This window comes from Nicotiana tomentosiformis, chromosome 4 (genome assembly GCF_000390325.3).
Source record: "Nicotiana tomentosiformis chromosome 4, ASM39032v3, whole genome shotgun sequence".
Taxonomy (NCBI): Eukaryota; Viridiplantae; Streptophyta; class Magnoliopsida; order Solanales; family Solanaceae; genus Nicotiana; species Nicotiana tomentosiformis.
In genome coordinates this window covers 103,076,671-103,081,800 of record NC_090815.1, presented here as the reverse complement: position 1 = coordinate 103,081,800, position 5,130 = coordinate 103,076,671, and the positions used below count along the sequence as shown (strand labels likewise).

Here is a 5,130-nt window from a genome sequence, read left to right as displayed (position 1 = left end):
AATAATAACCTAAATTGAACCTCTTTCATTCGTGGGTAGTTTCGGAGGCTTATTTTGAATCGTTTGGTTAATAATTTGCTAGATTGATTTTATTTTAGACATAGGGTCTCCCCTCCCTAGTCGCTTTTCTAACATAGGGTCTCCACTCCATAGTTAATTTTATTTTAGACATAGGATCTCCACTCCCTAGTAGCTTTTCCAACAAAGGGTCTCCATTTCCTAGTTGATTTTATTTTAGAGATAGGGTCTCCACTCCTAAGTCACTTTTCCAACATAGGGTCTCCACTCCCTAGTTGATTTTATTTTTAGACATATGGTCTCCTCTCCCTATTATCTTTTCCAACATATGGCCTTCACTACCTAGTTGATTTTATTTTAGACATAGGGTCTCCACTCCCTGCTTGACAATCAACCCAAAGATAATTTTTACCGCATTTAAAACACGTAGCACACCGCTGATAATATTCCGTTGCTAACTCTTCAACTGTTTCCTTAGGCTGGTTGTACTCCATCTTCACATCATTTAGAGTTCAATAACAAGAACATGCTCTTCAGGATTTCTTCAACAAAAGAAATCTTGAAGAGAAGTTAACATAACAAAACTAAAAATAAAAAAAAAACATAAAAATTAAAAGCTAATTCCTGAATTAGCACTACAAACTATTTCAAACACTATTGAGTGCCAATCCCCGACAACGGTGCCAAAATTTGATGAGCGCAAAACACACACTTAAATTGTGCTCGCTAGTCAAAGATAGTATAGTATAATATCGTGTCCACAGGGATTGAATTTAAACAGTATTCTCGTAGTTTGTAGCTAGATTGCTATCTAGGAGGATCAACAGTTGAGATTTATATGACTAAGAATCTAAAATCTACAGCTATTGACTAGTGACTATCGAAATAAGTAATAAGCAATTAAGGTTATCGGTGGGAGAGGATAGGGTTTTGACAGAATAAGTGCAAGATAATTGTTCGAGATCTAACTCTAAAATTGAATTTCGGCCCCGATATCAAAAAGTCAATTCCATTGTCAAACTTGAAAATCTTTAGCCTTTAAATTTCTAGTTTCCATTAAATGGACATAACTTGAGCTAGTGAGTTCCAAATTAAATTTCGGGCATACGCCCAAGTCTCAAATCACGAGACGGACCTACCGAAACTGTCAAAATATTGATCCGGGTCCGTTTGTTCAAAATATTGACCAAAGTCAACTCAGTTGAGTTTTAAGGCTCTATTTCACATTTTAATCAATTTTTCATATAAAAACTTCTCGGAAAATTATACGGGCTGCACACGCAAGCCGAGAAATGATAAATAGTGCTTTTTGAGGTCTTAGAATACAGAATTAATTATTAAATTTAAATATGACCTTTTGGGTCATCACAATTATTAGTTCAAATGTTCAGCAAAAACTTCTCTTTCGATTAAGTCTCAACTTCTCAATATGAACCAATTTAATCTCTGTGAAGATATGCAAGAATCCATAATGGATTGGTCTTTAGGATAGCCTCTCTCGATTATTCTCCTAACTAGGTTTAATCAATAATTCAACTAGCCTCTTTCAATTACTTAGAAGAATCTATGAACTCAACCAACAATATAATGCAAAGATATCACAAGTTATGCTTCTTTCAATTACAAAAACAAGTGAATATAGATGCAATAATTAAATGTTCCAAAAATGATTCAAATACATAAAAATAGAATTATAATCTACAAACAATCATCAATACACCAAATCCATCAAAACCCAAAAGGAACTACTCCATAGACATGGAGAAGTTCTTCACAAATATAACTAAAGTATAGAAAAACATAAATTCAATCCAAACCCGAATCTTGAGTGAGGAAGGAATGATGAAATCCTTATGCTTGTGTTCTTCCCAAACCTCCTTTGCCTCCTTAGGTCGAAAATCTGTCAAAAGTCCCCGAAAATGGTGTTTTTCCGTGTATTTAAGCCATCCCTCAATAAACCCCGGACAAAATTATCTTTTTTTAGCGGAAATGGAAAGTTACTCTAATATTTTTGTGCTATCTCGGCATAAATTGCATTGTCGTGCCGCCCCATGCAGCGCGGCTGTGCAGTTTCTTCGAGTAAGTTCGTTTCTCCAATATTTGACATTCGGACTTCGTCCTCGACCCCCGAACGCGACCCCGATTTAATCACTTGGGCTTCTACTTAGACTTCAATGCTCCAAATAGCTCGAATTAGCTCTACAACATCTAAATAACTTGGAATCACTCCTACACGACATAAAACACATAATAAGTGCAAAACACTACTAATTAAAGTTCAACATAAGTAAAGTGCAGTGAATTAGAATGCAATGAGCGACTAAAGTGCAATGAGCGACTAAAACACAGGGTTATAAGCCTACCATCAAGTAGTTGAAATCAGAAAGCACAAAATGGGGATATTAGTGTTGCTCACCATTGTTGACTGAGAGAAGCAAAGCTTGATCGTAAAGATTGGTAAAACCTGGAAAGAGGAAATCAATGTGAACATTTGACAGTAAGAAATTTTGATTAAACAAATGAATGTTTTAGTAGTTGCAATGGGGCTTAACGTTACAGTCAAACATTAAGATTAAATATGTTTATAAACCAGTAAATTAACCCAGTCATTCGAGTCAAATTTTAAAGGTAATGCATGTAATAGTTGTAATCGTTAAAGACAAATCACAAAACTAAAATTCTCTATAATTGTAGGGAAAACATATTTATTTTGATTCTCGTCAAAGAAGTAAGGAACCAAATTTGCATTTCAGGACAAATATTTACTACTATAATTTATTTGAGAACTTAGATAGGACAATTTACTTTTTTACATCTATAAAGTGGAGGTAATAATGTGGAAACAAAAATATACCAAGAGTTAAGGAAAACACAAACTGATCCAAAGAGAAATTCAACCTTGACGAAGATGTCATCTCTGCTCTGCTGCATAAACTGCACCAAGGCAAGTAAACTGTGTATAAATCACCAGATCGAATAAAAATAAAAACAAAAAGTTGTAATTCAAAAGTGATATGTTTTTTCTTGTGGGTTTATTTAAAATCTTGTAGACGGGGAAATTTCCAAAAAAAGAAGAAAAGAGATAAATAGTGCATCCGTGAGCATGGGGAATGTTCCACATCAGATTTTATTTTTTAGCTTTATAAATATTTGTATATAAATTATTGACAAACTTTAATTAAGCTCCACACACATGCAAAGATAATGTGAACATTACTGACTTTCCTTGTATACCAAAATTTCATAGTCAACAACTAAAATTCAAGGGAGGAAGATATTATGTTTCCCGTAAGCATCCATGATAATTTGGTGAAAGCTCTACTTTCATAATCTCAAATGACCGCAATTGTCATTAGGGAATAAAATGCCTCACCTGAAGGATAACTCGAGAAGACGAATACACTAACCTCGTGGCAATTAAACAATTTGTGTCGTGTTGTATTGGTAGTACTCAATTATAAGGGAGAACCATACAACTAAGCACATTACCGGTCTAAACTCCATATTAGTAAATTATAATCAATATTTATAGACATAAAAATAAATTCAATGGTCATCAGTCATCACTATTAAATAAAAAAATCTTTCCCAACTGTTAATAATGACTGATTGCACTTAACTCCGCCTATGTCGCCTCATATGTGCATTTTTGTGAGCATCTTCTTCTCTGGCTTTGTACTTTTCTTTTTCTCTTTTATTTCTAGCACTATTTCTGTGGTGTGGATTTAGTATTTTAACTACCTTGGCTCATCTCTTCATCGCTGCTACAACTGTTGGTGAGTCTTAATCTTCATTTTTTTTTTCAATTTGGTATTTACATGGGTGTGGATTGTAGGGTAGTTAGTTTTCTTCCTCCTTAATTTTCTTCACCCATCAATAGATTATATACACATAAATGATAAATCTTTATCAAGTTGAGTTAAGAAGGCATAAGAAAATTGCTACTGATTAGGGATAAATAACGACCAATTTACAGTAGAGCAATTAAGCAATCATTTATGCCACATAAAGTTGTGTTGTGATTATCTATATTACTTAACATATCAGATATTCTAGCCTTAATATTCATTTGGAAATGTTATTGGTTCTCTTCAAAATAAAAAAATTCTCTTAGATATAAAACATTCTACATGGATTTAGGTTTAAATTTCTTATAAAATTTTAGAAGTTTCTTACTGCAAATTTTCTTACAGATTTCAAGTTAGTTCAAGTGCATGTTCTTGAGAGGAAAAAACATAATAGAATCTTTATACTCTTGGTTATCAATTGTGCAGAAAACATAATACTTAAGGATCTTCGGGGCTCACCTCAAATACAGATGGAGAAGGTCAAATTGAATCTGTTCACGGCCTTTTGTTCGTTTGTACTACCATCTATCAACCTAAAAGAAAAATAAATCATGCGCTCAACTGAATTATGAAACTTCAAGGGTCTAACATTTAAAATGCTGAAAAGATATGCAAAGAAGACATAGTTGGTAAAAATTAACTTTGAAAGGATTATAGACATGCAAGTGTGAATAAATTTGCAGCATTTCCTGAATCCGTGGGTAAAGTCAACAATGCGGCATATTTTTGAATACTTCATGGGCGTCAACATAAGCAGTTGTTATCCAATTTTTCTGCGATGGCGAAGGAGTAAGTTAAAGACGGAGCAGAATCAAAAATCAAAGCGCAAATAACTAGAAAACGCAAATTGGAAACTGTGATGGGGAAAGAATTTAGAGATTAGCTAAGGAATTAAAGTAAATCAACAAAGATGAAGCAAAATCTGTGTAGAAGAGCAAACAGGGAGGAGAAAGAGTATAGGGATTTTCAACAATGGTAATGTGATGATCCGATAGATCATCTAGAGTTTTAACCTTTAATTTTGTATTTTGAAATCTTAAATAGCTCCTTTTCGTCTTCTCCGATTTGCGTGCGCATTCCGTGTCTTTTTCGAAAGGCTCTTGTGTGAAAACTTGATTTAAATGTGAATTCGTGCCTTAAAAATTTATTTGAGTTGACTTCGGATAACATTTTGAGCTAACGGACCCGGATCTGTATTTTGATGGTCCCGGTGGGTCCGTAACATGATTTGGTACTTGGGCGTATGCCCGAAATCGAATTCGAA

At 33.9% G+C, this 5,130-nt stretch overlaps 2 long non-coding RNA genes across 5 annotated transcripts; one reads left to right on the top strand and one right to left on the bottom strand.

Moving 5' to 3' along the window:
- Positions 1-1,608: 1,608 nt before the first annotated feature.
- LOC104089523 (uncharacterized) lies at positions 1,609-4,853 on the bottom strand. 4 transcript variants are annotated; one of them, XR_684767.3, is made up of 5 exons: positions 4,508-4,853; positions 4,326-4,399; positions 2,873-2,952; positions 2,435-2,482; positions 1,609-2,247 (listed from the first exon to the last, which is right to left on the bottom strand). It is a non-coding gene; the product is annotated as an uncharacterized lncRNA (long non-coding RNA). The 4 variants fall into 4 exon arrangements; XR_004505181.2 differs by having other exon boundaries at positions 2,917-2,952; XR_011415550.1 differs by having other exon boundaries at positions 4,326-4,853.
- LOC117275033 (uncharacterized) lies at positions 3,601-4,907 on the top strand. Its single transcript, XR_004505182.2, has 2 exons — positions 3,601-3,794; positions 4,293-4,907. It is a non-coding gene; the product is annotated as an uncharacterized lncRNA (long non-coding RNA).
- Positions 4,908-5,130: the final 223 nt, after the last annotated feature.